The 23,245-nt window shown below is 39.7% G+C and overlaps 1 protein-coding gene and 1 long non-coding RNA gene across 3 annotated transcripts in view; one reads left to right on the forward strand and one right to left on the reverse strand.

The window, feature by feature from the left end:
• Positions 1-23,245, forward strand: part of SMAP1 (small ArfGAP 1) — a 221,060-nt gene that overhangs the window by 110,986 nt on the left and 86,829 nt on the right. The window lies entirely within an intron of this gene.
• LOC115648311 lies at positions 1,838-21,839 on the reverse strand. Its single transcript, XR_003999518.1, has 3 exons — positions 21,732-21,839; positions 3,028-3,033; positions 1,838-1,851 (listed from the first exon to the last, which is right to left on the reverse strand). It is a non-coding gene; the product is annotated as an uncharacterized LOC115648311 (long non-coding RNA).

Here is a 23,245-nt window from a genome sequence, read left to right on the forward strand (position 1 = left end):
TGGATTAAGTAGACTGTATTGCAATCCTTTGTTCTCCAGGATGCTTTTTTTCACATAGTTTGGCATCCAGCCCACAAGAGATTCCTAATGTTCATTGTTGACCAAGAACATTTCCAATATAGAATACTCCCTTTCAGTGTTTCAACTGCTCCAAGCGTGTTGATGAAGATATTAGCAGTAATGGCATCTTATCTAAGACAGACATGAGTGATAGTCTTCCCATAGCTCAATAATGGGCTTCTCAAATCTCTATCCTATGAGGAAGTTCAAACAGCAATAAACAAAGTCATGGGTCTTTTCAAGATTTTGGGATTAAAAGTAAACATGGACAAATCCACTCTGGTCCTAGTGCAAATTATGGTATTTCCTAGAACACTGCTCAGTGCTAAGACTGCCTGAGCCCATTTACCTCTTTACAAGCTCAATACTATAGTAAATCTAATAACACAACTACAGACCATACCTAGAACAGTGAGATCATGCCTTTAGGTTCTAGATCACATGGTTTTGGGTAAGTTTTTTGACACCTGATGCCGACTGTAGTTCAGAGGCATGCATACGTGGTTTAAGATAGTATACCCAGCAAGCATAGTGTGAATGATAGTTATAGTTCCCCGGGACATTTGTCAGTTACTAAACTGGTGGAAGAACCTGAACAGACTTTGCATAGGAATGATTCATACCTCCCATTCTAATGAAAACTGTAGTGACCAATGCATCACTGACAGGTTGAGGGGCACATCTGCAGGATCATTGATATAGGGCAAATGGTTGCTTTTGGAATCCTTTCTTCGTGTCAGTGTTCTAGAACTAAGAGCTGTTTGAAATGCTTGTGCTTGCTTTCTACTACTACTATTTTTATTGGATGAAGTGTCATTCTCCTGTCCTTTCCCTCAATAATTGTACACTGTAGTTGGCTCTATTTAGGATGATTGTTGCATTTCAGTGGATGGTAAACTGTTCCTATATATGTAGTCTATGTAAAGCACTCGGAGTCTTAAAAAAAAGGGTCAAAATAAATCGGTTAATACTTAGGGCTTGGCTTCACCTGGAGAGTTACAGCGCTGGTGGTGGCTGTACAGCGCTGTAACTTATTCCCTGTCCGCACTGGCAAGGCCCATACAGCGCTGTATCTCCCTGGGTACAGCGCTGGTTGTACTCCACCTCGACAAGGGGAATAAAGAGAACAGCGCTGGTGCTGCAGCACTGGAGTGCCAGTGTAAACAGTGATTACTCTTACTACGCTGTAACTGACGTGCGGAATTTTCCCATAATGCTTTTAAGTAAAGATAACACTTTGTTTTGTTGGGATGCCTCTCTTTGTTTTGTTGTGAACTCTGGGCTCCCAGAGCTGCTTACCTAAAAAAACAAACACAGCTACTGTTTGCTCAAGCAGAGGCAGGCAGGGGGATGAATGTCCACAGCTAGTGTTTGCTTGAGGAGAGAAGCAGCACGGCTTGCGGGGGGGGGGGGGTAGATCTGTTTCGGAGCAGCTGCTTATCAGGTCTGTGAGGGGGAAAAAACAAAAGGCTATTTGCATTTAGTGAATGAGAGAGGGGTGGGGGAAGGGGTCAAACTTGCAGGGCAGGGAGCTAACACACAGTGTCAGCTCCAAAAATGCGCGCGCGCGCTCTCTCTCTCTCTCTCTCCCCCCCCCCATGCTCCCTGTCACATTCCACCCCACCCCCCTCTTTTGGAAAGCACATTGCAGCCACTTGAATGCTGGGATAGCTGCCCATAATGCACCACTCCCAACACTGCTGCAGATGTGGCCACACTGCAGAGCTTGTAGCTGTCAGTGTGGCCACACTGCAGCGCTTTCCCTACACAGCTTTACGAAGACAGCTTTAACTCCCAGCGCTGTACAACTGCAAGTGTAGCCAAACCCTTAGTAATTGTATTTTGGCTTTCATTCAGTGTTTTCACAGCAATTCATAAATCAGTTTTGAGATTTTACTTTAATGTTCATCTTTTAGACCTGTGTCAATGGTCTTTAATTAGTTCCAAAAATAGAAAAGTAGGAAAGACAATGTATTTTTTTAATATCAACACTTCTCAGTTTCTTCCAGGAGTTAATGTAAAGAATATATAAAAATGAAATGAATTGTTTTACGTACCTATGTCAGGATTGCTATAACTTTATAATTAGTTGCAGAACTGCTAATTTGAAACTAGAGGATCAATAGTAATCTTTTGGAAACAAATTAATATGTTAAAATTAGGCACGTTAATCAAGAAATAAAGCAGCAAAATATTCATGCTCCTTTTTCGTTCAAGTGTGGCAGAATTGTACCTTAGCAGGACTTCAGAACCTTAATTTAAAAACTAGCCAAAAGGTTTTGACCGAATCTTATTTGAATGAGGTAAAATACAATTATAAGCAGTGCCTTATCTTCTTTATTTGGTAAGATGAAAGACGTGTCGTTGACCTCAAACAAGCATTGAAATGTATTAGATCTGGAATCAGAAGAGAGATGACAAATCTATTTGTATGTGCAGTAGACCTCATAAAACAAGCTAAGGTAAACGTAGTCTTATCTTGGATTAATAGCATGTTTTAAAATGCAGGAATAGTTAATTTATATTGCATGCTTTCTTTCTCAGGGAGTCTCACCTCTAAGTTTTGTAATGAAGAAATAAAATATTTCACTAGAAGTGGTAACTTTTTGTCCAGCTCTAGAAGCTTTGCTGAATAGTACAGATAGCCTTCAGTAAATGTCAAATTTCAATAGGAAGCTGCAGATATTTGGCCTGATGTTAAACATTGCTATAGCAGCTGGAGCCAAGTAAGTGATTGGCGTCAAGAAATAAAGATCACTCTCTTACCAGCACTACAGTGTGACACTATTTTATTTAATGATATCAGAGGGTGTCAGTAGGAGCAAGTTAAGCCTCCTGAATCCCTCTGTCTTGAATGGAACTTGACAGAGAACTGGAGCATGGGTTTGCAATGGAGAGCAATCAGAATGTGAAATCTTCCACACAGCTGTATGTTTGTAAGCACAGATTCATTGGACATCTATCTACAATACACTTCAGTGGGAAAACTGAAGGGAACTGAAAGTTGTTAGGCAAGTTCATCTAGAAATTTCAAAAATACTGTTATCCACACAGTGACATTTAGGAAGGGTACATTTTTCTTTACAAGAAAGCATTTCCAACCATTACTTTTATTATATAGGTCTATAAAATATTCTTCTTCAAGTGACAGTCCCTATGGGTGCTCCACTTCAGGTGCACATGCACACTATGCACCTTTAGTTAGAGATGTCTTGCTAGCAGTGTCTGTGTGGTCCGTGCATTCATCCTGGGTATCCTTGCACCCCATACTGAGGTTATATATATATATATATATATATATATATATATATATATATATATATATATATATATATATATATATATATATATATATATATATATATATATATATATATATAATTAATTTATATATAATTATATACATATATATATATAATGCTGATGCAACTACTGGTTCAGTTCCTTCTCATCTGCTTCTGGTCTGAGACAGCTCAGCAATGTGCATGTATCTAGTTTTAATAGTCTGGTGTTGTATATAGTTAACTGTTAGATTGCTAGGGATAGTGTTACGTTTATTCTGTAGATTTTATTGTATTTTCCTTACTTCCTTTATCCTCTCCCATTCTTCCCTAGAGAGAATGCCCTTGTTTACTGGTTTGGGGGACAAATAGCTGCCTCTGCTGTTTAGGGGTAAAAAAATCACTGAAATTTTATAGAGCGAATACCTAAATCTCCCAGCTTCAAGGCATGTGGTAAACTATCCCCTTGAGCAATAGTCCAGACAACATGGTTTTATTGTTTATGGGAATTTCATATCCCTTTTAAGTGCAGCCTTTGTACATCCTTGAAGTGGAGTACTTGGAAAAATTAGGAAGATAAAGCCGCATATGTTTCTCAGGGAGGGCTCCATGAAAGTATCACTGGATCCCAGCCTGCCTAGTCAGCCCCCTTACACATGAGGGCAGGTGGTCTGATTGCTGTGTTAGGATCTGGTGCAACAGTCACATAACACAGTGGTCTTCAGAGTGGGGTGCGCAAGATGATCCACTGGGACATGGCAGGAGGAGTGCCGCTGGAGGAAGGGTGGGGAGGAAAAGGGCGGCTGGAGAAGTGCCGCCCTAAGATTGGCCGGAATGCCGCCCCTTACAGTGTGCCATGCATGTGCTTCCTACACTGGTATTTGGAGCTGACCCTGCAAGGTATCCTGAGAGAAGAGTGGGACTTCCACAACACGGAGGTGTTGACAGTGGCACCCTCACTCATTTGTTTGCTTTCAGTGTATTGAGATGTATTGCAGTTTACGTGTGCCTGGTTACGTGGATTTACGGATATTATCTAGTTTTAACTAAGCTAACCCTTGCAAAATGGACAAGTGGCTTAAAAAGATTCCTGCAAAGAAACCGTGGATTGAAGACAATACTTAATAATGCGAGCACAAGCGAACAACAAGAAAATGGCAAAGCTGACAGTTCTCCTACTCCTAGTACGAGCTCATCGTTAGCCACATTACAAGGTAAAAACAATGACGATCTAATCAGAGATTTGAAAATTCAAAATTATCAAGACTATTTGAAATATGGATTTACATCCACTACTGTTAAAAATGAACCTCGCCCTAAGTATATAGCTAATCTCTCAAGGCACAATAATGATAGTATGAAGCCATCATGATTAGCAAGACATTCAAAACTAAGCATTCAGAACATGAAGACAAACCTGTACAGTTTTTTCAGCGGTGTTTAAAGTCATGCGATACTCAATCCTGTACTTCACAGAATTTCACTAAACTTAATGTTAAAGGTTTAGCAGCCTCTTTTGAGGTTTCTGATGGCAAAAACCAAAAAACCTCATACCACTGGGGAAACACCCTGCCGCGGTAAAAATGGATGAAATAATACACGGAAAACAATATGGTGACAAACTAAAATACATTCCTTTGTCAGCAAATACTGTTGGAAGATGCATAGAAAACATTGCTGAAGATCTGAAAAAAACAGTATTAGAACAAATTACAGTGTGGGAAGTTTGCTATACAGTTGGATGAAAGTACAGATGTTTCAAACATGTCTCAGCTTATGGTATTTGCTAGATTCTGATTCAATAATGAAATACACGAACTACTTTTTTGTGAGCCACTAAGGGAAAGATGTACCAGAGAAGATATATTCTCAACAGTAAACAACTTCTTTAATAAAAACAGTGTTTTATGAAAAAACTGTGTAAGTGTAACCACTGATAGAACGGCTGCTTTGACTAGAATAAAGAGAGGATTCCGGGGTAAGGTTACAAAGAGAGCACCACACAGGAAATTCATTCACTGCATCATTCATAGGCAAGCTATTTCAGCAAAGAAGTTGGAGCCAGAAGTGCACAAAGTGCTACAAGATGTCATCGATGTGGTTAATTTTATAAAAACAAGACCTTTAAATAATAGAATCTTTACAATAGTTTGTAATGAGATGGGGAGTGACCATGAAAATCTTTAGTACCACCCAGATGTTCGCTGGTTATCTTGTGGCAAAGTGCTTCAAAGAGTTGTCAAAGATGAGTTGTGCATTTTTCTTTTACAAAAAGACAAGTGTTCGAAATTTGCTGACCATTTCTGTGATGACAAGTGGCTGTCAGTAGTATGCTACCTAGCAGATATTTTCAAAAAAATAAACACACTTAATCTGTCCATTCAGGGTAAAGGTGACTGTTTAACAATGAGTGAAAGGCCTGGTCTACACGACGTGTTTAAACCGATTTTAGCAGCGTTAAACCGATTTAACACTGTACCCGTCCACACTATGAGGCCCTTTATATTGATATAAAGGGCTCTTTAAATCAGTTTCTGTACTCCTCCCTGACAAGAGGAGTAGTGCTAAAATCAGTATTACCATATCGGATTAGAGTTAGTGTGGCCGCAAATCGATGGTATTGGCCTCCGGGCGGTATCCCACAGTGCACCACTGTGACCGCTCTGGACAGCAATCTCAACTCGGATGCAGTGGCCAGATAAACAGGAAAAGCCCCACGAAATTTTGATTTTCATTTCCTGTTTGCCCAGCGTGGAGTTCTGATCAGCACAGGCGACAATGCAGTCCCAAATCCAAAAAGAGCTCCAGCATGGACCGTATGGGAGATACTGGATCTGATCGCTATATGGGGAAACAAATCTGTTCTATCAGAGCTCCATTACAGCGTTTGAAAAAAAAATCTACAGGCTACACAGTGCTGCGTGACAAGCGTAACGGGAAGCCAGAGACTCAAATGGACGCTCATGGAGGGAGGGAGGGGGTACTGAGGACTCCAGCTATCCCACAGTCCCCACAGTCTCTGAAAAGTATTTGCATTCTTGGCTGAGCTCCCAATGCCTGTAGGTTCAAACACATTGTCCAGCATGGTTCAGGGTATAGCTCGTCAATTTATTTCCTCCCCCAACCACATGAAAGAAAAGGGAAAGAAATTGTTTCTTGACTTTTTTCAATGTCACCCTATGTTTACTGAATGCTGGTGGTAAACGCGATGCTGCAGCAGTGAAGAGCAGTATCCGCTCTTCTCCCCTCCCCGGTGGCAGACGGTACAATATGACTGCTATCCGTCATCACCATCAGCCTGTGCTTGATAACTGCTGAATACCTCTGGCTGGCCTCAGGGGTGCCTGGGTAAAAATAGGAATGATTCCTGGTCATTCCCAGTAGATGGGACAGAACGGCTGGTAACCGTCCTCATCATAGCAACTGGGGGTTGAGCTCCATCAGTCCCCTCCCTTTCCTGTGTAAAGAAAAGATTCTGTACTGCTTGGACTATCATAGCAGCGGCATGCTGGGGTCCTCTCCCCCGCACCGCTTAATGTCCTGCCTGGACTGTCATAGCACCGGGAGGCTGCCTCCCCATCATTGTATCTCACTAACAAGTCACTGTTTGTTGTTCCTGCATTCTTTATAACTTCATGACACAAATGGGGGGGACACTGCCACAGTAGCCCAGGAAGGTTGGGGGAGGAGGGAAACAACGGGTGGGATTGTTGCAGGGGCACCCCCCATGAATGGCATGTAGCTCATCATTTCTGCGGGATCTGACACGGAGCAGCTGTGCTTTCTGATACACTGGTTCTCTGGTAGACTTGCCCCATATTCTAGGCAGGACTGACTCTATTTTTAGAAACCATAAAGGAGGGATTGACTTGGGGAGTCGTTCCCGTTTTGCTTTTGCGCCCCCGGCCGATCTCAGCCAGGGGCACCCATGATATCAGCAGACAGCACAGAAGGACAGATAACCGTCATCTCATTGCCAAATTACACTGGCACCAGACAGTACAGAACGACTGGTAACCATCTCTGCTATCATACAAAAGCAAACGAATGCTGCTGTGTAGCGCTGGAGTATCGCCTCTGTCCGCGGCATCCAGTACACATACGGTGACTGTAAAAAAAAAAAAAAAAAAAGAGCTGAACGGGCTCCATGGTTGCTGTGCTATGGCGTCTGCCAGGGCAATCCAGGGAAAAAGGGCACGAAATGATTGTCTGCCGTTGCTTTCCCGGAGGAAGGAATGACTGACGACATTTACCCAAAACCACCCGCAACAATGATTTTTGCCCCATCAGCCACTGAGCTCTCAACCCAGAATTCTAAGGGGCGAGGGAGACTACGGGAACTATCGGATAGCTATGGAATAGCTACCCACAGTGCAATGCTCCGGAAATCGATGCTAGCCTCAGACCATGGACGCACACCGCCGAATTCATATGCTTAGTGTGACCGCGTGCACTCGACTTTACACAATCTGTTTTATAAAACCGGTTTATGTAAAATCGGAATTATCCCGTAGACGTACCCAGAAAGTAACTGCTTTTCAAAAGAAACTTGTGCTATGGAGAGAGCATTTTGAAAACAGATGTTTGGAAATATTTCCATCGTTATGTGCTTTCATTGCCTAAAACAATGTAAACGTGTCACCTATAAAAACTCTCATATCTGCACACTTAAACATAGAAACAGAATTTTCTAACCTGTTTAAAAATCTTTGAAATGAAGAGTTTCAGTGGATTTTGAACTCATTTGTTAAAAATATAAAAATGTAACACCTTCCAGTTACTTTGCAAGAACAACTGATTGACATCAGGGAACATGGAAATTTACTAGCCGAATTTCAACAAAAACCTTTGCATAATCGGTGGATGGGATTGAAAAATGAGTATCATGATTTAGTAAGCATAGCCAGTGATGCACTTCTTCCATTTGGATCTGCGTATCTTTGTGATGCATCTTTTTTCAGCTATGACAGCCATTAAAACCAAGGTGTGAAATAAACTCAACTTAAAACCAGACCTTCTAATTGCTGTATCACAAAGTGCTAAACGAAGATTTTCAAAAATAATGAAGCATATTCAATCACCTTGCTCTCACTAAAATTTTTTTAGTAAGAGCAAAAAGATTTTTGTACCATTAATAAAATAAATTATTTAAAAACTGCTTATTTCATCTCTCATCCTTTAAAAATATTTTATAATGTAAATAATACAGTAGCATGTGTATAATTTATACATAAATAGACATATATTGGGGGTGCATGCTCAAATTTTTTATTGATGGAGTGCTCAATCAAAAAAGTTTGGAAACCACTGACAAGACTTAGTCAGTCTGTGAAACTTGTTGCCCAGGGATGATGTGAAGGCCAAAAGTTATAAGAGGGTTCAAAAAAGAATTAGATAAGATCATGGAGGATAGTCCATCAATGGCTATTAGCCGAGAGGGTCAGGGATGCAACTCCATGCTCTGGGTTTCCCTAAGCCGTTATCTGCCAGAAGCTAGAAGTGGGTGACAGGATAGATCACCCAATAATTGCTCTCGTGTTCACTACCTCTTAAGCATCTGACACCGGCCACTGTGTGAAGACTGGAGAAGGGCAAGCACAGTACCCATGTTTAAAAAAGGGAACAAAGAAGGCCCAAGGAATTATACACCAGTCAGTCTAATGTCAATTTGTGGAAAGATACTGGAACAAATTATTAATCAAGAAGCACCTGAATGAGGATGATAGAGTTATAAGGAATAGCTAGCATGGATCTGTCAAAACAAATCATGCCAAATCAACCTAATGTCGTCCTTTGACAGGGTTACTGGCCTAGTGGATGAGAAAGCAGAAGATAGGCGATACCTTGATTTTTAGTAAGATTTCTGACACGGTGCCATATAACATTCTCATAAGCAAAGTAGGGAAATGTAGTCTTGAATAAATTACTGTAATGTGGGTGAACTGGTTTGAAAGACTATACTCAGAGTAATCAATTGTTTGCTGTCAAACAGAGAGCATATCTAGTGGGATCCCACTAAGGTCAGTCCTGGGCCCAGTACTGTTGAATATTTCAATTAATGACTTGGATAATGGAGTGGAGAGTGTGCATATAAAATTTGCAGATGATGCCAAGATGGGAGGGCTTGCAAGCACTTTGGAGGACTGGATTACAATTCAAAAGGATCTTGACAAATTGCAGAATGGGTCTGAATTCAGCAAGATTAAATTCAATAAAGACAAGTGAAAAGTACTTCATTTAGGAAGGAAGAATCAAATGTATAACTACAAAATGGAGAATAAATGGCTCGGTGATAGTACTAGTGAAAAAGACCCAGGGTTTATAATGGATCACAAATTGAATGAGTCAGTAGCGTGATGCAGCTGCCAAAAAGGCTAATATCATTCCTGAGCATATTATGGGAAATGTCATATGAAATATGTGGGAGATAATTGTCCTGCTCTGCTTGGCACAAGTGAGGCCTCAGCTGGAGTATTGTGTCCAGTTCTGGGCACCACACTTGAAAAAGGTTTGGAAAAAAAGGACAATGGTCAGTTGTTCTCCATGTTCACTGAAGGTAGGACAGGAAGTAATAGGCTTAATCTGCAGCAAAAGAGGTTTAGGTTAGATAGTAGGAAGAACTTTGGAACAATAAAGATAGTTAAGCTCTAGACTTGGCTGCCAAGGGAGATTGTGGAATCCTCCTCATTTTAAGTTTTTAAAATACCTTTCAGGGATGGTTCGGGTTTACTTGGTCCTGACATGGTGCAGGGATCTGGACTTGATGGCTTCTCAAGGTCCTTTTTAGCCCTACATTTTTATGATTCTGTGAAGTGGCCTTGTCTTCACCCTCCTCCTCCTCCTCCTCCTCGCCGATGACTTCAACCATTTCCAAGAGCTTATGAAGAGAATTGTGGACAATCTACAAATTCCACTGGAAGAGTATCTACATAAGCCATTGAATACTCTTCAGTTGTCAACTCTGGGATGTGTGGTACTTCCTATAAATGAGTAGTAATTTGAACTGGTTGAAAGTGCACTCTAAATACAGTACTTTCTTCAACGCTTAGCCAAACGGTTGGCCGTAATGATTGTTTGTTTGTTTTTGGTCTATTCCTGTGTGGCCACATGGGCTTGACATCCCGAGAGTCCAACACTGGAACAGACTTGATGAACCTATGTAATAGGGAGTCTGCCTCTGGGCTGCCTCCACCCTTTGGTTGGTGGAATTTTATCCCGGATGTCAGAAGCTTCCCGAAGAACGGTGTTCACTGGAGTGTCTTGTGGCATTCTCGCATATGTCCGAAAAAACGTAAGGCGCTTATCTGTGGACAGTGGTCCTGGTAATCTGTAGCCAGGAGCAACCACAAACATCTACATTACAAATGAAGTAATTCTACTTTATCCCCCATATATGATGTTGGCATTTTGCATGGAAAACCTCCAGCTTTGCCCAGTCTGAGCAGCTTAGTGTCCATGTTTTGCTGCTGTACAACAGTATGGGGAGGATACATAAATAAATCCTGAACTTGATTGTTGTGCTGAGATGATGTTGGTTCCATGTTCATTGTAAATGACCCATGGCAGATGCTGCGATGCCAATTCAATGGAGAACATCCATGTGAGAGTTGGAAGAACTGGTGACTATAGAACCCCAAATGTCAAAGCAGTCTCCAGCTTTTGCTAATTTCATTATTCAGGGTATGTCTACACTATGGGATTATTCCGATTTTACATAAATTGGTTTTGTAAAACAGATTGTATACAGTCGAGTGCATGCGGCCACACTAACCCTAATCCGACATGGCAATACCGATTTCAGTGCTACTCCCCTCGTCGGGGAGGAGTACAGAAATCGGTTTAAAGAGCCCTTTATATCGATATAAAGGGCTTTGTTGTGTGGACGGGTTCAGGGTTAAATCGGTTTAACGCTGCTAAATTCGGTTTAAATGTGTAGTGTAGACCAGGCCTCAAAGACATTAGAATCACAGAGTTGACCTAGTCCTGGATCAGGGGTCGGCAACCTTTCTGAAGTGGTGTGCCGAGTATTCATTTATTCACTAATTTAAGGTTTCACATGACCTTTTAACGTTTTTAGAAGGTCTCTTTCTATAAGTCTATAATATATAACTAACCTATTGTTATATGTAAAGTAAATAAGGTTTTTAAAATGGTTAAGAAGCTTAATTTAAAATTAAATTAAAATGCAGAGCTCCCGGACCAGTGGCCTGGACCCGGACAGTGTGAGTGCTACTGAAAATCAGCTCTCGTGCTGCCTTCGGCACACGTGCCAAAGGTTGCCTACCCCTGTCCTAGATTTTGCAGCTTTGACTTTGATTACGAAACATGGAGGCCAGTCTTAACCCCTCCTCCGTTTGCTGGAGTGCCTTAAAAAAACTGTCGGGGCTCTGTACTAGAACAATGTCATCCGTATAGTCAAGGTCTGAGTACGAGAGATCACCACTCATAATGCGTATTGACCTGATGGAATCCTGCATTATGAAATCCATTGCCCAACAAAAGAGTGCAGGGGCCAAGACGCAGCCCTGCCTGACACCAGATACTGATTTTAAAAGTGCTGGCATCCGATTTCCCGGACATACACTGGCAGTGGTTCCATTATGCAGCTCTCTAATCAAGTCCTGAAGAGTGGTAGGGACACCTATTATCTTTAAGGCCTTCCGTAGTGTGACATGATCAACTGAATCAAAAGCAATCTTAAAATCAGTATATGCTACGTGCAGGGGCTTCCTGAACTCATGGTGTATCTCCAACAAGCAGAGGGCTAAAATAGCGCCTAATGTGGACTTGTTCCTCGTAAAGCCTGAGTGTTGGGGGCAATGCTTCTGATGTAACAGATACTCAGGTGTGCCAGCAGAACATGCACAAACACCTTCCCTGGAATGCACAGCAAGGTGATTGGCCTGTAGCTCTTACATTCACTGTGTGGTCCCTTGCCCTTATAAAGTGAAATCACAATACTGTCCTTCCAGGTTGTTGGCAAGGTTCCAGTTCTTCACACCAGATAAAGGATGGCCAGAAGTGATTCCACTGTAGGGTCAATAGCAAGTACAGTACCTCCTATGTGCAAAAGGGCTGATAAGAGGTATTATATATATCAGCTAATGGCTCAGAATTTTTATTTTCGCATTGACCTCCAAATTCTCTAGTAGATACTGCCAATAAAAGAATGAAATGTCATTGAGCCAAACCACCCCCTCAGAATAAGGACCTTAATCTGCTTCATCTATTTGGGAGAAAAGGTTACTCACCTACTCATCAGTTTAGAATAGTTAATCATCAGGTGGGTGTTCAACTAGTCCCTTTTAAAAATGCTGCCTATGGATTTTAGTGAGTAATTGGAGTAAAGGAAGTACTAAAAATTCGGCATATTCAGAAGAAGGGAAATGAAACCTATCATTTTAAAATGGCTGAGATAATGAATTGATTAGGTTTGGACAAATAAAGTTGTGGAGACCTTGTTAAAAAGTTTTGATAAGTATGGGAACACCTGGAAAAATCTGAATATATGCATATCAGTGATTTGAATAATTCACAGCCAACTATGTTAAGGGGTAAAATTAAAGAACTTATTGAACCATTGAAAGTTGGTTTTGAAAACTCATGGATAAGTGGTGTCAAATACCAACGTTTTGAAGAAAAGTAAAATGTTTTGAAACCACTGTAAGTGATTCTGGCAAAGTCCAGGAAGTCTCGCATTACTTTTTGATGTTTACCTGCATGCTCCACGAAAACTACGTACATCTTTTATTTACAGAAGTATTAGTCTAGCATGTTCATGTGAGGAAAAATGTCTTGGCTATATCGTCTCAATTCTTATAAGACTGATAAAATACTAACTGAATTATCTTCCTTTGCTTACTAATATCTGAGTTCTAAATTCTGTAGTTACGAGGTCTGTATTTTTTTTAAAGAAACCTCATTAATTGTAACAAGTGAACTTTACTTTGCATAAACATTTAACTGTTTAACCTGACTTTCAAAATTACTGAGCAGCTGCAACTCCAGTTGAAGTGAGTGGGAGCTTCTGCTTCCCATCATCTCTGAAAACTGATGGTCACAATATTAATTTCAATATTGATATTTGGTGTATGGAAAAAGATGTTACCTAAAAACTACTTTCCTAAATTAAGATCCAGTATTTTAATTACCGTTCCAAATCATTAGTGTAATTAATATACCTTGCTGTCCCCTCTCTACTGTAAAATGTTCTGATACTTTTTCTAGCTGTGAAATGCTAAGCATGTTGGCATTATCTGGATGTTAACATTTAGTAAAATGTTCCAGATCTGTTACCGTGGCAGTTCTTGTTCATGTAGCATCCCTGAATCTTAACATTGTGACATTTAGTTTAAAAAAAAAAAAGTTTTTTTTTTTTCTTGACCAGTAATAGTAACATTGTATGTTTGGCCTCTGGTAATGCAGGTCAAAACAAGTCAGACTTCTTAATAATCTGAGTCACGAAAGGTCTTCATTCAGCAAAGAGAATAATCACAATTAGCATAATTACGTATCTATATTGGCAGGCTATTCTAGTATAAGGAGAGAGGAAATAGAAATAATAAACTGGCTGAACAAACCAATTTCAGATTGCACTATCTTCTTTGTAGTAGCATTTTATGTACATTGTACTTTTTCAGAATCATTAATCCATATTTGAGGGCTTTTTTTAGGAGTATGCAGTAGGGTGTAGTGGCACAGCCTTGTTCCCATCAAAATGAGGTGAGAGAACTCAGGCGGGGCTCTAAAATTACTTGTGGATAAAGAAGAAAGCATCCATCTGGGAGGAAGCTGTGCTCTTAACCCAGGCTGAGGAAGAAACTACAAGCTGGGAATGTTACATTTATGTTTTATTATTTGTTATATGACAGCGGTATAAAGGTCTCTGCAAGAGAGACCTGCTTGGCTGACTCAGGTGGTTTGGCTGAGTTGTATTACTAGTCTGAAGTGTGCTTGACTTGCCTATCCACCAATAGAAAAACTGAGATTCTACTCGCCAGAAATGTCTAATTCAGTCTTTATTTCCAAAATCCAAAGGGTCACTGATTTTACTAGGAACTTCTCATAGTGTATAGTTTTGAAAATAGAAGAAATTCTCTGTGAACATATGATTGCTACAGATTCAAGATGTGTTGAATGAAGTAAGCAAACATACATTGCGACTTGAGGTAGTTTAAAAAAGGCAATTGTCTAGTTCCTGTTCAGAAAAGACATGTTCAAATAACTTATGACAAGAGTGAGAAACCATAAGTGAGTCTGATACTTCCTCTATATTTTTGTTGCATCCTGAATTAGTACCTTGTCTGACTAGGGCTTTTGTTGACTCAAAATCTTTCACTGGTGCATTTGTTTTTTTTCTGTCATCCCTTAATCCATTGCTATATCACTAGGTGCACTCTATCCTGACAGTTTCTGATGAAAGCCTGTATTCCACTCCAGTCGGGTGGGAAGAAGGCAATAAAAAGCTCTTCTGGTGTATACTCTATCTTCCTAATAATCAGAAACAATGACACTTGGGAATTCCTAAAGCTGAGGATATAGACTTGTTGTTTTAAAATAATGTTGTAGACGTAAGATTTGCTTGGTAAGCCTAAACCAGACACTTACAGAGAAAGGTCTTTTCATATACTTAAAAGCAACTCTTCCTCTTTTTCAATGCTCTTTAGAAGTAGTAATGGTTATAAAAATATGAAATACGTAAGGGCTAGTCTTCACTACAGGAAGATTGATGATGCTGCAAACTTCCAGAATAGAAGTCAAACTGTCCCTATGTCCGAGGGCCTACCCCGACCCAGAGCCCCGAATCTCCCCCCTGCGCCGCTGGGCCCTGGAGGTTTTTATAGCATGTTGAAGGGGACCCCAGAAAGAAAAAGGTAGAGAACCCCTGTATTATAATATATTATCCTATTCCTTCTGCTCCCTAAGACTGCTCAGAGTATAGTAAAAAAAATCCAAGACTTTCATTGAGCTGTCCATGATGATGCTGTTTTCCTGGAGTACTTACAGTTAATTTAAATCCTGTGAAGTCTGTGAATAATTCATACTAGTCCTGATGTACATAGCCTTGCATTTGTCAACACTGAATTTCATATACCATCATTTAGCTTTGTGTTCTGAAGTTCCTCTGAGTCTTTATAACCATAATTTTTGTCATCTACAAATTTTATCTCTTTCACTATTCGATCATCCTTTTCCAGATCACTATTAATAAACACTAGCCTTAGTATGATTTGGGGTAACCCGTGTCAATCTTTTGCATGCTGAAAACTGATTATTATTCCTACTTTTCCTTTCTTAGCTTCCTTAATAGCCTTTTGCAATGAGTTCTGTGTAGGTCTCTTTGAAAATCCAGTTCATACTAACTGGTTCTTTTTAATCCATTATTTTAATACCCTCAAATAATACTTGTTGTTTAGAGACACTCTGCTGTGCTGGTTTATCCTTATCCCATCATGCTCACATTGATGTATTTAATTGTTTTTAATTAATATTTCAATACTGAAATTTCTGGTTCACAGGATCACCTTTTTTATATGTACAACATTTGCTCACTCTAATATATTACCTCATCGTGATACAGGATTGCATACTTTCATTAGCAATTTAGCACTGACTTTTCAAATTCCTTCAGAAGTGTTGGGATTATACCATTGAGTCCTGGTAACTGTATCTTTTCATTTATCAGTTTGTTCCAGCTCCTATTTTTTTTAAATTGAGGCATCTAGAAGTTTCATTCATGATCAGGATCCCACTATGCTAGGAACTATACATATAATGAACAGAGAAATGGCTTAGTCACTAGAAGTATATCCTTTATCTTACTTGGAAAAAGTAGACTTAGGATAACTCTCTCTCTAACATCACCTGTTATGAAGACTGAGGCAGAAGTAATTGAACTCCTTTACAAAGTCTTTGTCCTCTATTTATGTAAAGTTATTTGGTTAATTCACAGGTTTCCTGCTTTTATTATGCTGAAAAATGTTCTTTTTTAAATCTTTGGATATTTGCTGCTCAGTTTCCCTCTGAGCTTTCCTACTTTGCAACTTACATTTTACCTGCCATTTTATGCTCCTTTGTGTTGGCTTCACCATGGTTGGATTTCCTTTTGTTTGTTTGTTTTTTGTTTTTGTTTTTTTTTAAATATGGTTGCCTGTTTGTCTTAAATCTTGTCATTTAGCCATACTTCTCTTCCCCCCCCCCTTGCCATCCTGCTTTCTTTTTGGGTTTGAGGTATAGATGCCTTCTGCAATCTGCTCTCGTGTGCTTGCATAGCCTCTGGCTATGCCTACACTAGCACTTTTTTCAGCAAATCTTTTGCAAACCCCCTCTCCCCCCCAACTGACATAAGTTTCACTGACAAAAGTGCCAGTGAGGATAGTGCTATGTCGTTGGGAGACGCTGTCCTGCCAATGTAGCTACCACCACTTATTGGGGGTGGTTTAATTATGCTGGTGAGAGAGCTCTCTCCTCTGCTGGTATAGAGTGACTACACAGGAGACTGTACAGCTGTGCCTCTGTAAGGTCCATAGTGTAGACATAGCCTCCGTGTTGAAACTAAGGATTTTGATTTCCTTACTTTTGACTAAAGGTTTAACCAACTTCCTCTTTAAAAAAATAAAAATCCCACTTTCTAAATTTATATGTCAGTGTTTATTTTTTTTTAGGATTTCTTCTTTGAGAATGGTGAACTTAATTGTACTGTGGTCACTCTTCTAGTAGTTGGATTAATTCCTGGGTTATGTTGAGAATACTCTCTTCTTTTTGTGCTTTAGAATTAGTTATTCCAAGACCCAATCATTTTAAAGTGTTGAGAAAATGCTTCTCTAAACTTTAATCCATTGTAATGTTTGGCTATGCAATATATGGGTCATTGGAGTTACCCATGGTGGTTGTTTTGTTAGATTTAATGACCACTTTCGTCTCCTTCAACACTGTGCACTCTTCCTGATTATTTAGCATAACCAAACAAATATATTCTCTTGTGTTTTACTCTGATCCTATTTACTTAAATTTCTTCATTATAAATTTTTTTACAGTGCTCTTTCTCCACCTCTGTAATGAGATCCATCTTTGTCGTATAACCTATAACCAGGTATTACAGAATCCCATTGCTTTATTATTTCAGCGCGTCTTAATATTGCTTAATATATTGAGAGCCTCTTCTGTTGATAAATGATCTAGTTTGCCTATTTTGCTTTTAAGTTTTTAAATGGATATATAGATGTTGTAGTTTTGGAGCCAAATTTTTTAAAAAATATGAACTCCCATTTAGGCGTCTAAACAAAGTGACTAGATTTCAGAATTCAGCGCTTAGCAGCTCCTGTTGTTCAGAAATGTCTGTCAGATGTGAGTTCTCATCAGGACCTGTCAGCTTTCCTCCAACTCCCAGTTTAATACTTTGTCAGTTTTCTGTGCCAGTAGCCTGGTTTCCCTTTAGTTATGGTAGAGCCCATCCCTTTAGTATAAACCTCCCGGAAAAAGTGCCCCATTGCCAAATAAATTTCAGATGCTCCTGTTTTAAACTATCTTCTCATTCACACAGTAAGAAACTGAATTCTACCTTGAATTTATATAGTCTTCTCATTTATGCACTGAGAAGCTGACCCTGAATGTGGAACTGGAAGAACTTCAGAAAAAGCTAACATGTTAGCCCTGGGACTAAGTCTTTATTCTAGTATTCTAAATAGGCTTCCAAGGTCTTTCTCTCTCCTCCCCATAGTATATAACAATATATACCTTGATCCAAGAATTCACTTTAAGTCTTGAGATCCACTGCCTTTGCACCTGTGAGGAAGTCATCAAACTGTTGTCATGGCCGCCACATATTCGCTATCAATATTTCTAATAATTGAACCTCTGAAAACTAGTTATTGTTTGTATTATTGTAGCACTTAGGAGCTCTAGTCATGGACCAGGAGCTAGGTGCTGTACAAACAACAAAAAGATGGGCCCTTATAGTCAAAGAATTAGAGATAACAGGTGGATGCTGACAGATGGGGTAGTACAAAGAGACAGTGAAGCAGTATTGGTCAGCATGATAGGCAGTAGTCTCAACACACCAGCAGCCTAACCATTGTCAAAAGGAAAATTTATCTACATCTCACAAGTGTAACCCATTTACCAGAGTGATCTCTGAAGTCTGAGAGGAATGATTAGTCGTCAGCTACCTCCTACTTCTAGCAAAGCAAAGGTCAAAACTAAAGGAGTTTGTCCCTCCATTCTGTCTCCATTTTTCCCAGCACGAAACTGGGTTCCTCAACTGCAGCTGAAGGACTGAGGTAACCGGTTCTGAGGTAGGACTGCTTTACTGTGTGTCTGTACAGAAATAATTCTATCTCCACTCTATCAGTACAGCTGCTCTCACTTCAAGATGCTATGCGTTGAGGACTGTGAGTTGCTCGCTGAGGCTGCACACATACATCACTTGGCTGTAAGACAAGATATAGTCGATTTCGCATTTTGTGTAGTAAACCGGGTTAAATCTTTCTTTGGATAATCTCCTGCTGATCTTTTACCTCTAATTTTAAAGTGAAATTGTACGTTGGGAATGGGTATTAGGTTGTGTATTAGATTTTTATCTTCAGTTTGGAAGCTAAAGTTATTTAGTAGTGAATGTAATTTCAGATTTTTATTTCATCCACTAACAGTTAATTAAGCTGTCTAGTCCCCACTCTGTGCTGAGATCCCTTGTGTTTATTCTGCCGTTGCCTCTCATGACAACAGAGTCAATTTGATTAAGTCTAAATGTAAATGTTAGAATGAAAGTGTGAATGTACAGGTCCAGCAGAGTTCATGTAGTCCACAATTTTAAAAGGATCACAGATAAAAAACAAAGTAATATTAGAGTCCATTGAAGTAATGAGTCTGAGACTTTTAAGCATTTGTTATGATATTTGAATAAGGATGTTGTTGTGGCATTAGTTGGTATGATACCAAAAGCTCTTGTATAGACGTCTGTTTTATTCTTTAAATTGAAAAATAATGTAATGTATAAAGGAGTCTAATGTTCAGTTGATGAATCCTGTATATTGCTAAGAACTGGATGGTGAGAAGCACCCAGAATCAAAGATGATTCTTAGAATCTTTGGTGACTTTTCAGGTGATGCGTTGGTGGACAATGATGCTGTTCAGCTGACAAGTTACTTGCATGTAGCTACACTTAGATTCCTTGCTGAACGATACAGAACTAAACTTTTTGGCTTACTGAAAAGAAAAATCCACTGTTATGTTGTTTAGTTGACTCTCTGCAGTGGGGCTGGAAGGCATGTTTTAACTAGCTGATCATACTGGGATGGACAAGCTTTCACTATATTCTGGTGGAGTAACTGAGCCCGTCAGGATGAATGCCAGAATGGGGGTTGAGAAATGTGGTGCACCTGGAAATGAAATAGCCTGGGTTAGTAGAACTTTCAAGAAGAGGGGGGCCTTGGTCTCATTGTCATAAAATTCTGGAGTAAAATTTCACAAATTTAGAAAGCTGCTGCACACATTGGGAGATAAGGTATTGTCCTGACCAACACAATCCTATAAAATAAAACGTATACAGTTGTATTAGTACCAGTATTATCTCTGACTCCTTACATGTTGCCATTTGTGCACTATATTATCATTGCATGTTCAGTTGAAAGTCAGCAATAAGGTGACACAATTCATCAAAAAAAATATTTTGTAAGCCCTTCCCTTGATGTTCTATGTTGAATTGAAATGACTGAATCAAGTCTATGGTTTCAAAGCAGACTTAATGTACTGTAGCAATGAAAAGTAATAGTAAATGTATCATGTAAAAAAGATTAATGAAATTCGATGGTTATTGCATCCCTACAGAAACAAACTAAACATACACCCACTGAAATTCATGTGGGATGCATTATCAAATTCTCGTCATGACGCTAAGTATTATCGTGATTAATACTGTACCATATAAACAAAACAGGATGTAAATATTAAATCTGAAACAAAGGTAGGGTTCTAAAGTCTTATGGGGAGTGGTATGGTGTCCTCCTTCAATTGTTTAATGTTTAGTCTCCTCTCCCATGCTCTGACCTGGAACAAGTAGACTTCCTAGGGCTTCTCTGAATTCCGTAACAGCCAGAGTTTACCTTTCAAGGGACAAGTTTATAACTCTAACATACTCATTTCCAAGATTCAAGTGAGTGCTCAGACTTTGGTGAGAAATTGTCTTCAGCTGCTAGGTCATATGGCAGTGTGTACTCTTTTAACACACCACTGTTACCTTGTGCAGTAACTGGAGTTCTTTAACATGTGGCACACCCATTAGGAGGACATATCTTATAGAACTTCAGATACTGTGGAAGGTGAGTACCTCTCCTGTTGCACAGAATGGTTCTAAAATATTCTACAATATGTTTATCACAAAAACCTCAACCAGAAGTAGCTTTTGAAATGTGCCACAATACTGTAAACAAATCTCTCTTGTGGTGCTGGTGTAGATTTTTTTTTAAAATACTTTCTCTTGACTATAAAAAGCATGAGCATTTTAGGTATTTTAAAAACAATTGAGATCATCTGAACTTTTAGTTTTGTTATAAAAGGCCTGTAGGTGTGACTGAAGGTGTGAAAAGGTTGAGAACCCCTGCCATAGAGCACCTTACCCCACCTGGTAGATAAGTCCTAAGATGCACTAAAATCAAAGGGGTGTCAGAAGCTTGATCCCATATAATCCTCCATGTGCAGACCTGCTCAGACTCCTTTTAACCTTGGATGGTGAACTTGGAGACCAGTCCTCTTTTTGGTTCCATCCTCCCAGTGACAAGCATACCTATCAGTATCCCAGCTGGCACAATAGTTCTGTGCTGTACAGGTTATATCCTGTCACTTTTTTGTAATGATTTTTTTCATCTTTACCCAAGTGTGAAAGTCCTCCTTTCAAGGTAAGACCAAAAAAGGGATGACTGTCAAGGTGAATCAACCTAAATTCAAAGCTGAGGGGTCCTGTCTAATAAAGAGAATCAGAACCAGGAAGCTATCAATTCTACAGATTGATTTGGTTTCTTATGGTAGAATTTTTCCTTCCGGCTTGACTTTGGATTTGTTTTCTTATATCTCCACGTTTTTCCCTTTATTTTTATATTAAATCACCTATGTACTATTGATTTTTTTTCCCGACCCCATTTTTCTGTGGGCACAAATAAGTGTTCAAAATTGTGTTTGTGTAAAACTGTGCAGAAGTTTACACATCTGTTTATTTTCAAAAATCTGAATTGTAACCCCATTTAAAGGTCACAGTTTTGAGGGCCTATTTAACAAGTGAGTGTACAGTTTGTGGCCTCATCTGCTTATCAGAAGGACACTTCTTTATGATATTCAGTTTTTAAGGAATCTTTCCCTACTTACCCTTTCTGCTTCAACTCTGCCAGAGTAACTCATGACACAAACCTCAATGCCACCTCTGCCAACATATCTATGCCAGCGACACCATCACAGGACCTAACCAGATCAGCCGCAACAGCACCGGTTCATTCACCTGCACGTCCACCAATGTAATATATGCCATCAGTGCCCCTCTGTGTACATCGTCCAAACTGGACAGTCTCTACGGAAAAGGATAAATGGACACAAATCAGATATTAGGAATGGCAATATACAAAATCTGTAGGAGAACACTTCAGCCTCCCTGGCCTCACAATAGCAGATCTTAAGGTGACCATCCTGCAGCAAAAAAACTTCAGGACCAGACTTCAAAGAGAAACTGCTGAGCTTCAGTTCATCTGCAAATTTGACACCATCAGCTCAGGATTAAACAAAGACTGTGAATGGCTTGCCAGCTACAAAACCAGTTTCTTCTCCCTTGGTTTTCACATCTCAGCTGCTAGAAGAGGGCCTCATCCTCCCTGATTTAAACTAACCTCGTTATCTCTAGCCTGCTTCTTGCTTGCATATAAACCTGCCCCTGGACATTTCCACTACATGCATCCGATGAAGTGGGTATTCATCCACGAAAGCTCATGCTCCAAAACGTCTGTTAGTCTATAAGGTGCCACAGGACTCTGCTGCTTTTACAAATGCAGACTAACACGGCTGCCCCTCTGATACTTTACTCATGACAGAGACACCATTTATTTTTGTCATGCATTCTTAAATTTAATTTATAACTTGCTACAGTAGATACCCTGATCAGGAGACTGTAGAAATACCTAGATAGTTATAAGACCACAGAAGGGATAAGCTTATCTCCCAGGTGATCTGTATTTTGTCCTAATATTTATTTAGAAATGGAAATCCTCTAATCTATGGGTTGCAAACCTAAAACCTGCATTGAATGTGCAAGTACCAGCTATGAGAGAGTGTTTTTGAGTGGGTCTGTTAAAACTTGCTATGCAGATTTTCCTTTTCTTGTCCTATTTAGCAAAATTCCACAGTAAGCCTGCAAGTGGATAGGTGAAGTGGCTTTGGAGACTATACTCCATGCCAGTATGAAGAAGGCTGTAGTTTCTGAGTCTTTGTAGTTTTTGAAGTCTCACTCTATCAGTGTGTCTATGTAATCCCTTCAATTCTTTGTACCATATTTCTTAAGGTTCAAAACATGGAATATTTGTGTTGCAAGTTGCCCAAGTAATATGTTTTTAAGTAGGTTTTCCCACTGAATCAAATAAGCTAATTTTGTGATATTTTACAGGTTAATCGTGAGACTTTTTTGGGGGAGGGCTGTTAGAGTCAAAAACTGGTGTATTTGCTAGTTAGTGCCCTCTGTCTACCCTTCAGCACCTGAGGGAATAGAGCCCAGCTGCAGGCACGAAGAATGAGAAAATGTAGTTTTTGTAGGCAGTCAGAACTAGTGGGCAGTGAGAGGTAGGCCAGAGAGAAGAGGGGGAAGCTTGCTTCTGATAAACAGCCTTTGACTAGACAGGTCTAGTCCTCTTGGAAGCAGGGCCAGCTCCAGGGTT

This window comes from Gopherus evgoodei, chromosome 3 (assembly GCF_007399415.2).
Source record: "Gopherus evgoodei ecotype Sinaloan lineage chromosome 3, rGopEvg1_v1.p, whole genome shotgun sequence".
Lineage (NCBI taxonomy): Eukaryota > Metazoa > Chordata > Testudines > Testudinidae > Gopherus > Gopherus evgoodei.